At 42.8% G+C, this 12,958-nt stretch overlaps 1 protein-coding gene across 3 annotated transcripts in view; it reads right to left on the bottom strand.

Annotated features, from left to right (window-relative positions):
• Positions 1-10,278, bottom strand: part of MYH9 (myosin heavy chain 9) — a 74,367-nt gene extending 64,089 nt beyond the window's left edge. The window contains exon 1 of one of the 3 annotated variants that reach the window (XM_055807386.1): positions 10,140-10,278. The gene's annotated coding sequence lies outside the window, so the exon portion shown is untranslated. Of the gene's footprint in view, positions 1-9,400; positions 9,555-10,139 lie in introns of those variants that run through there. The other 2 variants (XM_055807387.1, XM_055807388.1) reach the window with 2 other exon arrangements.
• Positions 10,279-12,958: the final 2,680 nt, after the last annotated feature.

Genomic DNA, 12,958 nt, shown 5'->3' with positions numbered 1-12,958 from the left:
CACTGCTTTCCTCTCTAGTCACAGGCTGATGTACAAAATACATTGTTGAAAGATTTATTTCACAACTGGAATGCAGATTGCTGGCAATTACTGTTGCATATTCAGTTTGACTGTAGTGCTGCCCAGACTTGCCAGATACCATGTTTACTACTGTAAGTTAAACTCAAGGTAGAGCACTAAAGTGCCCTCTCTGTATGCACAGGGCTCCAAAAATCAAGGAGGACTCTAATATGTAAATGATACCTGTGTTACACAAAAGTAATCTACCAACCAGACTACATGTAAGACACATCAAACAAGTTGAAGGAAATTCTGTATCTTCCAGGTGACCTAAAGGTACTTAGCACGCATCCTCAGCACAAGAAACATGGAATAAACGTTTCTCAGTTTCTGCATAGCCAGCTCTCATCAGCTGTCAGGCACCACTTCCCGGTACATGTGAAGCAGCACTTGTATATTCTACTGTAACAGCTGACAAAGGAGGTATGCTCTGTGAAAACCTGAGACTTTCCATCACAAACTGCAAAGGCCAAAAAGCCACATACAAGTAATACACTGTCCTTACATGCCACTTAGCAGTCACCTTTTCTCTCCACTGGGTTCAAATGAACGGCAAGATTTTGGAGAACAGAAGCTACAAGCACAGCACACGCAGAAGCAATGTAAATTAATGCCAAGCTGAAGAGGCTAGTTTTGGGTAGTAAAGTGTGAAAATGGCATAGTGCAGCCTTCACCACAGGCTATACAAGAACAGAAATGATCCTGGGTAACTGCACTGCACACCATAAAGAAATTAACCCGTGCAGATTATGGGCAAATAAGGCCAGGCATTGCTTCCCCAAGTTAATGTTAGGGAGGGTATGCGTGACCCTATTTTAATTACACCTTCTCAGTTCAGTGAGACACAAAGACACATTACCATGTAACATGGCACCAATGAAGTTAATCAGTTCTGTGAAGCCTGTGCACATTGTTTAAACACACCAAACACTGGTTTAGGGAGGGGGAGGGTAGCCTTCTGTTGATTTCGAGTCCAGTCTTTAGCATGACAAAGCTAGGCTGGCTGCCACCCAACCCCATTCACTTTGAATAAATATTCAAAGTTTACAATCCTGCATAATACACTTTCTGCAACTGTTGTTTCTCATTAGTGCGTGTACAGTACATGCCTTCTCAGCAGAGGAGAGAATTCCTCTTCCAGAGACAGTGTGCCCACAAGGAAAACATTCCAGGGGGAGAACACATTCTTCGTGACCACTCAGCAAAGTAATCCCACTTAAGGAGACAGCTGTAGTTCAGAAAACTGCAGCCCATCCCTGCTGTTCAAGCTGTTTTGCTGGAAGACTTGTTTTCAGGAGGCATAATGGACTGCAAAAGTTCTGATGAGGCATGCAGAATTCCCTAGGGACACTGCATGAGAGAGGGAGGAAGAGCTTGGAAAGTTTCAGCCTGTCCTTATTATCTCGGGGTCACTTTTCATCCCTTCCATAATATTCTGATTTAAGGCTAAAAAGCTATCTGCCAAGAACTCTCTGGGGCACTGAAGTGTAAGGTAGCTCTTCCAATACAGAGTTCTATATCAATTAGCGCTCCCTACCATCTTTGTCAATGCCAGGTTTCATTTCATCACAAGAGGGAACAAGGAATAAAAGAGTTACATCTAAAAATACAGGAAAAACACAGTTCTGGTTCACTTTTTTAGAGACAAATATTTAGCAGGCATGTGGCTAAGATAAAGTCATCTTACAGGAGCAATTATTCTTGCTTACATTAACTGAAAAATTACTTTGATCACAGCATCAATAATACTAACTTTCTTCCAGCTCATGTTAGAAAGAACCAAGAATCAGTGCAAATTTGTCTGGCAAACCATTTTTAAAAAGATTATTTTTACACTGGAGCAGGGAATCAAGTTTCTCTAGACACTTACGGCTTAATCTACTGTGCCAAACTATGACCCTGTACAAACAGCCTTCTGCTATATCTTGTATTTTATTCTTGTTTCCGATAGTTCCACTCCACCATTAACAGCAGCTATGGTGGTGGTAGGCAAAAACTCTGGCACAAGAGAAGCCTACCACCTTTACAGGGTCTAACTTTAATTTTCAACTCTTCTAGCCATACGTAAGACTCATTAAGAGGATGTGCCTCTGTTTATGAAGGTGATCTTGGGGGGGAGGCAGGAGGAAAATTGCTGTTTCTGGATATGAGAACAGCAAGTCCTACACCGAAGGAAAAACGACATAGCCTTAAGTTCCAGAATGTATAAGGAGGCCAAGTTGAAAGCCTTGCAGAGCATAAATATCAAGTTCAGAATGGTGTGAAAAACCTTGAAACATTTTGATTGTGACATTTCCCTATTGCATTCAAGGTCTTGCAGAGCTTCATGGCCCCTTACTTAGCGATCCATTATAACCAATGTTCTAGAGAAAGCCTCTGCTGCAGCAGAGCGCGCAATGAACACTTCCCTCATCGATACCCTTCAGCCTCACAGTTGTTTTCTGGTTAGCTTGTTCCTTTCCTGACCTGTGCTTTCTTCCTCAAATGTCAAATATATCAGTCTTTAAAAAGGAACAGCATTAGGCATTTCTTGTTTTAGAATTCATCCAGCCATGTCCTCCTGTCTGGATCTCCTGATTTTTGCATTAAAAGAAAAGAAAGGACTCATGTTTCAACCTGAAATGTGTAAAAGCAGGGGTACTTGGAGTAGGAACCCACTGCGAACTGTTACACTCATGGCTATATGGCACATAAAATCTTCTCTATCCTGGTGTTACAGGAAAATACATTTTTGGAAAAAAACAGAATTATCCCTTTCTGACAGGAGACTGACACTATGATATTCCACGGTCCCAATAAGTGGAGGCAAATACAAATTGAAAGTTTCCAACAAAGTTTTGCTTTCTGGCATAACAGGATAAAAAACAACATGAGGAAACACTGACCACAGACTAGCAGAACTGTTTCATGGGTTTCTACCATAGTTAACAACATTCTCCACAACCATATACACTGCAGTGCTGTGGTGGTGAGGCACTGGAGCTGGTTGCCCAGAAAAGCTGTGGATGCCCCATCCCTGGCAGTGTCCAAGGCCAGGCTGGATGGGGCTCTGAGTAACCTGGGCTAGTGGAAGGTGTCCCTGCCCATGGCAGGGGGGCTGGAACTAGCTGATCTCCAAGGTCCCTTCCAACCCAAACCATTGTATGATTCTATGATATGCTTTTCCTTATCTACACAAGCAAGAGCTGAACCATTTACTGCAGTTGTACATCTTCCCGGTAGAACTGCATGGTAATATAATACAGCATGGTAATTTTTATCAGTTAAATCTATATCAAGTTTTTAGAGCATTAAAGAACTAAAATTTACCCATATAGTTCTGCCCATTAGGAAAAAACTTTAAATTTGCCATGCAAAATAATTTATTCCCACTATGTGAAGGAAGAAGATAAACTGACTGTGTACACATATATACCAGTGCTACACAGACAATATGTAGATCATTTTTTAGAAGTTACACCAGTTTGTCTCATATTCTGGCAATCCCTTTTTTAAAGAAAAAATATGACTAATACAACTTCCTCATCACATTTCTGTGTTCTCATTTTACATTTCCCATCTTATACTGCATTGAACTGCAAACTCTGTCTTGGGAAGGGTCATAAAAACAATTCCAGAAGAATTTACTGCATAATGAAAGGTCAAAGATTTTAGTATCTGCTATAAACATTCATACTGCAATATAACATAGATGATAAAAGCCAAGTGAACCAGTTTAACTCACAAATACTAAGTCACAGTTTAAAGAGGTTTCTGTACCTGTGGAGAAATCTTATTTTGTACTTGTGCTCCTCCAAGAAAGAAAATTCCCTTTGTCAGTAAGCAGACACATCCGTTTGAAACATGACAGTTTCAAGTACCCAATTACTTAATTATTGTAAATAGTCTACCATATACCTGTATCTATAATCCCATATCCATTTATTTAAACAATTCTGTAAAGTCTGAATAATTTTACTTCATGTCAAAAAGAGATAAAAATATCTCTATCCCTGAACAACAAAAACAAAGACATCTGAACAACATCTATGAAGAATAAAATACATTAAGTTGTATTTGCTAAAAAAAAAAAAAAAAATAATCCATTAATAAAAAAAAATAATCTCGTGGACTACTTCAGATGCATTTACAAGCAAAAAGTAACTAAAGTTGTTCTCTAGATAGTTACCTGCAATTAGTAGTTTATTAATTAAATTGCCCGTTTCTGGATACCTTCATCTCAAATCCACCCCTTCTGATCCGTTCCACTAACTGTGAAACATACAACTACCCACCCCCCCAACCACCACCACCCCCCAAAAAAAAGGAAGAAAAAAGACCAAAGAAAAATGTCAATACCTTCCTCTACATTTTAAACTATGAATTACATGGCCAAAACGGAAGCCAGAGAGTATTTTTCTCCATGTACATTAAAAAAAAAAACCTGTCAAAAGTCAATTTACCTCAACCACCAACTAGTTCCAAGTGCTTAGCCAGGAACTTTCTCATCCAGTTCATCAGTCTGACTTCAGATTTACATTCAGTATTTGTTGCCAAGTTCTTACATTTAAGTATCTTATTTTGTTGAAATATGCCTAGTCCTAAGACAGACTATCAATTTAAGGAAGAGAAACACTACCAGTGAAACTTAATTTGTATTCACACATTTCAAAATAATTGATTTTATGCATTCTGAGCACAGCAAGACTGGAATCTCCTGCACAAAATGGCAAGCAGACCTACAGTGTTAACAGTCCCTATCAAAGAGAGCTTACTAACTGAAAATTTACCTACAAACTGATATAACAGTTGTTTTAACTCGGTCACATTTGGAGAAAGAGACACAAGCAACTGAATAATTATTTTTTTTTTACTTAGAATTTTCCTGTAGGTTTCCTTTTTTTCCCCTTGCATATTTAAATAAACTCCAAGTATGTCAATAAAACTAGCTGAACTGAATGTTGGCCACAACCAACTTGAACCAAAGTCAAATCTACTGCACCTCCAAGGTTGATTAAAAGAGCCTAATTTCAACTGAACTGGTGAAGTCTTGACCTTAAAAGAAAAATACAGATGAATGTACTCTCATCACTACAAACAATAAAAAAGGGAAGTAAACTATTACAAGAACATGCTTTAAATCTTGTATTTTAAACAGGAAGCTACCCAACAGGAAAAAAAATTAATAATCTGACTTGACAATCCTGTGCAAGTTGAGCTGCAAAATTTCTCTAAACCTCTTTTCTTACAAGTCTGAACGCCGCCTTTGCTTTCATTCAAATCAGAACTCCAGTTCTGTGTTGAGGCATATATCATAATGGATTTCCTGCCGAGACTCTTTAAAATGGTAGTTCTTGATGAATAGAAGTATTCATCAGTTAAGGAGACTTTACGATACAGATTTTCAAGTTCAGTTTCCCTCAACGTATATTAATTATTAGCTTGAGTTTACCGAAATCACTCATCCATGTGGTTTTATTTACTACTCTCAGTAGAGTCAGCATACATGCATTAGGAGAAATTTAAATTTCTAGTCATGAAGACAAGCAGAATCCAAACCCTATGTACAAAACTCTAGAGGCATAAATTTCATAAAGAGGTCATAGAGTCAAACCACAGTGTGCAGAGTTGTATTTCATTATACCCCTCTACATCCAACAGCAATACATCTAATATTTCTATAAGAAATAATTTGCAGTAGGCAAGTACGCTAGATCAATTTTACAGTTTCCACCTTGCTATGTTTAAAAAGGACATGACTTAGCAGTACTAACTATCATACAATGAAATCAATCACAGTTCCATCACCGGAAAATTGTAGACACTACTATTTCTTTAGACTTTTTAGGATGCTCAGAAAGGCAACACACTATGCTGAATAGTATCAGGCCAAAGAGCCATTAACTAACAACAGGGACTAGTCCATTACACTGAATATGGCTGGGCTGGAGTGAGGTCAGAAGACGCTAAGCCACTACAGTAGCCTAGGATTGCAAGACAAATCGTTGCTGAGATTACTACTTCAAGTACTCAGAACAAGTTCTCACAGTCACTAAAGAAAAAAGTGAAGCGGATAAACCATAATTAAGATGAACTTGTAAATCGATGCATTTCATTTAGTTGGACAACACCCATTTGCATTAGCTTCCAGGGCAGAAGTTGCATTTGTGTTTTTGTCTCATCATACTGTATTTAAATCAGGTTGCTAGTTTCCATCTCTTTCTACACTAGGAAACTCAATTAAAATCATGGTGTGCTTAAACTGAAAAGAAATTTGAAGTACGAGGTCACCAAGTCACCATTAAGCTAGAGCAACTGCCAGCAAAAACAATGCCGCTGTAGGCAATCCCATGCTACTATAGTTTTGTTCCAACCCACAGAAGACTTAACGTTAGGCACACAATTTCTCTACTTAACATGTAAACAGCTGTGCCTCAATTATGAGCTAAGAAAACAAAGACTAATAAGGTATTTATACAAGAAATCAAAGACAAAATTGGATGTTAGAGGGCACCAAGTGCATTATTGAGTCAAATGAACAAAAACGTATTACATCATAAACTCAGGATTAAGCTTTTGGACACCTTTTAGTAGACATGCACACTAACTCTGAGCCTCTAAAATGTACTTTAGTCATCAGTTAGCTTTAGCACATTACCCAATAACCTGAAGTTACCACACAAGAAAGCAGATGTAGTACAGACGGGTGGGGGATAAGATAACCTTAACTTGTGACTTCCCCTTTCAGTAAACCTTGCATTAACCAGATCGGTTCCCGTACCTCCAGTGGGTACACTTACAATCTCACCCTATTATACTCACACCAACTCGTAAGTGACACAAATCTGGGCAAGACACAGGCCTAAGAATGGGGATAGAAACACAAGATTCAGGAGAATCACAATACCTACATGTCCTGTCCTATCTGCTTATTATCCTGGAGATTAACAGAACAAAATTTTGGGGTTTAGACAGATTACTTTAATCTCTTAGTACAACTGAAGTATGTTTTCATGTAGTTAATAGCCATGCTGATATACATACGCTCCTTTGTACCTGCATGTGAATAGTCTGACAGAGGACTAACCTGTGAATGACCAGTTATTATAAACATTTAGTGCATTATTTTTTAAAGACCTGCCAAGATAATAATCATTCAGGTTTTCAAGATACTTTGTTACAGTGGTAAATGTACCTCTCCCCATTTGTAGTAGAAATATTTGCAGTGCCAAGTGCTGTTGCAAAGAGATTTAAGCACCTGCAGTATCTGACTCCACCATAGTTTTTAACTCAAAGATGAATCTTGTACCGCCTGCTACACAGCTTGAACAGTCTAGAACATTTTACATAATATCAAATAGATGTGCTGGCAACCAGCATATTTTAGCCTCCTAAGTGAGAAATTCTTGTAATTTGTTTCCTACAACTTTACTGAGCAAGTGAAGTTATTTTTTATTATTATTACTTATTCATTAATGGTTTAACACTAAAAGAGAGGAGATTTAGATTAGATATTAGGAAGAAATTATTTACTATGAGGGTGGTGAGGCTCTGGAACAGGTTGCCCACAGAAGCTGTGGATGCCCCATCCCTGGCAGTGTTCAAGGCCAGGTCAGGTGGGACTTTAAGCAACCTGGTCTAGTGGAAGGTGTCCCTGCCCGTGGCAGAGGGGCTGGAACTTGATGATCTTTAAGGTCCCTTCCAACCCAAACCACTCTATGATTCCCAATTCACTTAAAAGATAATTGTGTAGCTCTCAACCTATTTGTCTTCTTAAAATGTTCTCAAGCTTCTCAAAATCTACCCAAATGAAATAATGAAGAAAAGCTTATGCTTTCTTTTTCTCTTCAGATAAAACTATCACTCTGGCAACAATTTTCTTACAAGAGCAACCTGAAGTAAAAAAAAAAAAATAAATCCCAGAACCATGATAGAAATATCCTAGCAATCTATGCAAACAAAGTCCAATAAAAGACCTTCAGTTTCTACACTCATTCTTCTGGAACTGACAGAACCTGACTATTTAGTCTTCCTGTTTATACAGAAACAGCCACATGCTACTCAGCAGAGCAAACTCTGAGGTCAAAGTCTCTTCTCCAGGGAATTTTCAAAATCAGATCTTGCCTATACAAGTCAAGCATCCAAGAGATGACACCATATTACAAGAACCACGTAACTCACCGGCTTGGTGTTGGTCATACTCACTTTGAGGTTACAGATCAGTAAATATGAGAAGTTCAGACCCCTGTTTCCATCCACTACTAGCAATTTTGCAGCTTAAGAGTTACTGAAAATTTTGCCTGTCCACCTCCAGAAAGACACACACTATGAATAAGTGCAACAAATAAAGCTATGAAGAAGGAGAACAAGTCAATTCAAACAGTTCCACCTGACACGAAGCTTCACAGAACTGTTTCATGACTTTAGTTATTTTTACAAGGTCAGATTAGCAGCACAATCTTGTGACTATATAGTTTTGGCAATTGTGATTAACAACTTCAAAACTTTTGTGCTAAAGGCAACCCCACTTACATTTATCAATTGCTTCCTCCTCGTTACAACTTTGTATTTTAAAAAATTTTTGCTTATGTCTTTTCAACTCTGGGAGAGAGCACTACAGTTGCAAACAATGCATCTATGAGTCAATACATATCTGCACCACAATTTGCCATTTTTACTGGAATGCCATGGGTTAGTGAACTTAGTCACATTGTTACCTAGTGACTAATTTCAAAAGCATCTTTACACAAGCAGTAACTGATTTAGAGTGCTGTTACTTTGGTGAGAATTAAGGATGTGTAATTTAATCTTTCAAGCCATGGTTCAATAGCCTCCATGCAGATTACAGTATTTCTTTATAGTGTAGGGCAGAAGCACAGAAATCATAGTCTGCAGGCCAAAGTCCATCTTCTACAGTATCTCTTCAAGTTTGAAGCACAAATTTCTTACACGATACTTCAGAGATTACTTTGTTTAGGACAGACCTGCTCACTTAGAAAGAAAGCTTAGGTTCTTAGTCTGCTCTGATGGAGTGCAGCTCAGGACGTTATGACAAAGGATACAGAAGAAAAATCTATGGAGAAAGAAAGATGAAGAGCACAGTGTTTTAATAGAAAAAAGGGGGAAGGAAAGGAACCGTAAGGGAAAGGGGAGTGGGGGGGGTGGGAAGGGAGTGTATGTAACAGCCACTGCATTAAGAGCTTCCTGACCAAGGCAGTTTACTTCTGAAAAAATCCCACTTCATTACCAGAGTCATGTTACTGCCTCAAAACTCATGTCACCCTGTATTTAGGAAATTAGGAGCAATCCTTATTAAACCCACTGGCTACACACAGCCCTCGGGGACTATGAAACTCCTTACCTTCCACACCTACTGGAGACAGGTTGGTAACGATATCACTAGAATCCAGGTAACTTTCCCTACTCTGTCGGAGGTGATGCCTGAAAGCACACGCTATCTGCAAGAGTTTTTACTGCAAGCTTCATCTTGCCCTGTCACTCCCTCCTCCCTCTCTCCTGGCTTCACCACACAGACCAAACCGAACGAGGAAGTGGAGATCTGAGGGCGGAAGCCAAGCCCATTGCAAGGTCTGCAGGAGGATTGTCAGCCTGTGACTCAGGCTACAGCCCTGACAGCTGCCAAACGGTCCTATTTTCCCCTGCCCGTTACTTCCAAAGGACGGACACTCGAACGCGAGGGGGGAACTGGGGGGAGACGCACCGGGGGGGAAGAGGACGGTCCTGTGAAAAAGAGCGCGAATAACAGCACCCACCCCACCTGCGGGGCGGCCGGGCAGCAGGGCGTGGAGGGAGGAGACGGGCAACTCCCTGGGCATAATGCAAGCGTGCGGCGGCACACACGCTTCCCGGGGAAAGGGGGAGTCCGGGGGGGACGGGGAGCATCCCAGGCACTGCAGGTGGGCGCCCAACCGGGCTGCCCGCCGCCCGGCTCCGCGGGGAGAGCGGCAGAGAGCAGAGGGGGAGCGGCACCCGCTCGGCCGGCCAGACAAAGAGGCGCGAAACCCGCCAGGGGGGAAGCACGGCGCCAGGGGGGCAAACCGGGGGCACCCGCGCCCACCGCCCTACCCGACCGGCTTCACCTGGGCCCGGCTACTGCGGAGGGAGGGAGGGAAACGCCGCGGCGGCGGCGGCGGCTGCGCTCCTCGCGGCGAGAGAGTGGCGTCCTCACGCTGCCGGCTCGTCCCGCAGGCACCGCTACCGCCTCTCGCTCACCGGCACTGCGAGGCGCCCGGCCAGGAAGAGCCGCCGCGGCCCAGCAACGCCGCGGCGCAGCAACGCCGCCGTCCCGCCCCTCCCGCCCCCCCGGCCCCGCCGGCCAATGGCGGCGCCGGCTGCGGAGAGCTGACGGCCGCTGCCGTCAATCGGAGCCGGCCGCAGGGCGGAGGCGAGCCGCCGAGGAAGCGGCGAGCCGTTGAGGAAGGGGGTGGTGCCTCGCGCCCTCTGCCGTTAGCAACGGCCGGGCGCGCGCGGGGCCCGCCCCTCGGCAGCCCAGCCCAGCCCCGAGGTCGGTCGGGTGCGGAGCGGCACGGCGCGGTACGGGCCGGTGGTGGCCGCCGAGGCTCTGGGGAGGGTCGAACGGCGCGCCCCGGCCTCCCCCCACCGGCAACGGGAGCGGGCCGAGCCCCCCTTCCCGCCGGGTCGAGTGGTGCCAAAAGCCGCTCCCACAACCCCCCGCGCCAGGCCGTGCCAAGCCAGCCCCACAATGCCCCGCGCCGGGCGGGCACCGGCGGCCAGCGCCGGCCTCAGCCCTGCGGGAGCGCGGCCCGCTGGCGCTCTGGGAGGCCTCGGGCTTGCCGGCTCCAGCCTGCCCCCAGGGCTGGGGCAAGGGAGCTCGGGGTCAGCCTCTGGGAGCAGGGCCATGGGCTAAGGCCCCGCCCGCCGAAGGCCATGCTAGAAGTCCTCGGAAATTCGGGGGGGTCCCCACCGGGTCAAGTTGTCCCTGCTCAACCCTGTTGTCTTATAGTGCAAAATAACCACGATAGGAAGGTGCGAGTCAGAATTTTGTTTCATCCGGCAAAGGAACAGTGTAAGCAGCTCCTGATGCTGCTGAGGTGTTTGGATAGCTGGTGTGTGTTAAAGGAGGCCCAAAATGGATTAAAAAAGGCGTGCCACAACTGCAGAGGTGTGAAAAGATAGAGGTGGCGTAATTCTGCCTGTTTGCATTTACTACAGCACTCTTCAAGGCTGAACTACAGAGCAAGTAAAAGGGGGAAGCAGTAGCTAAGACACGAAAGTCCTTCTAAAAAGAGTATAGCATATATAAGTTTGTACGTCAGATCCAGCTATGCAAGTGAGGTTTACTGCACATTTTACAAGCATGAAGAAATACAAGGCTCCCTCCCTTTGGGCCTTCCTGCTTTCTGCAAGGAGGGCAGGCTTGCAGATGTAGGTGCCTGTGACAGAAAATGTGAGGTGACGTTTACCAATGACTATCAAAGGTACAAGTGGAAGAGGCAAATGAAGTGAAAGAGGCTTGAATAAAGTGAGAAGTTAGTGGAGAAGTGTCTCGTGTGAGCACCTCTTGTCCAAGTGAAACACTTCAGGCTTAGAAAGATTCACTGCAGCAGTTTGGAAACAATGCTAGACCTTTGTATCTTAAAACACAAAAGGCAGTGGGAGAAATCACTGCAAGATTTGTACAGCAGTGTATCAGATACAGCGGTGTCATTGTTAAAGACAGAGATGAGACATGTAAATACAGGTGCAAAACAGAAATGAGAATTTGATTTGGCAGTGAGAAGGGAACATACAGGATAGGACTTTGCTAGTACATCAAGGCAAAAAATGAAGCTGGAATTCTGATAACCAGAGATACCAACGTAACCAGATACCTTAGGTGGTGAAACGATCTGTAGTATCCAGTGAGTCATTTTGATCCATGAGAAATAAGTGATCAACATATGGAAAGGATATTTACTGGTTGAACAACAGGGGTTTAAATTCTCCCATGAAAATTAAGCAGAATGAAAATAGTGGAGGTTACTACATATATCAAAAACTTTTTAAGAACAGGAGAGGCTGCCTCTTCAGCCAAGTAGCTGAGAAAAGAAAGGGAAGCAAAGGAAAATAGTAAGTATGAAGTCTAAATAGAGTTCTTAAAGGAGAAAAATAGCACATTAGCTGGGAAAGCTAATACAAAAGGCAGAATGAACTGACAGCAGTAGTAATGTGGGAAATAAAAGATGACTGCAAGTATGAAATAAAGACATAAAAAGGCTGCCAATAAAGTCATTTTTGAAGAGTGTATGATACTGGGCATTTAAATTTTTTAGGTTCTTTTCTGACTCATAATTCCATATGTACTCTGGTCTTCCTGATGCTAAGATTTAAGTCAAGGTAAGACTGGACTGGTGCTTCCCCCCTGCTGCTCCTGCCCCCCCCCCTTTTTTTTTTATTAACTTGAGAACTTGGTTATACTCCTCTTTATATCAGAATATTCTTGATGACTTCAGCAGTAAAGCATCAAAACTGAGTTTACAACAAAGATTGCTGCAGTTTTAACGTATATCCCACCTTTTTTGAAAACTCTGTGTATTTCCCTTGTTGTCAGATCTGTAGATGTGCAGTAGATGAGGCAAGTCAGATTTTCCACAGCTTGATTACTTTGAAAGTAAGTACAACAGGTTATTGGGTCGATCTGGTGGCAGGAAGTTACCCAGGAAAAGAGACACACCTCAGAGAGAAACAAGTATGAGTAAAAAAGCTATCATCTTAATTTTATACATCTGTTACTTTCTACAGATTTGCAGGCAGGATGTTTATTTGGATCCTTCTGATCAGCTTCACTCATATTTTCCATCAATGTTTGCAAGCCAGCATCCTTTGGAAGAACAAGCTTGTAATGGTCATTGAATTCTGATAAACATCATCTCAACAGCAGACAGATTTACCAGTTTGG

Source organism: Falco peregrinus, chromosome 6 (genome assembly GCF_023634155.1).
Source record: "Falco peregrinus isolate bFalPer1 chromosome 6, bFalPer1.pri, whole genome shotgun sequence".
Lineage (NCBI taxonomy): Eukaryota > Metazoa > Chordata > Aves > Falconiformes > Falconidae > Falco > Falco peregrinus.
This window is presented reverse-complemented; position numbering and strand designations above follow the sequence as displayed.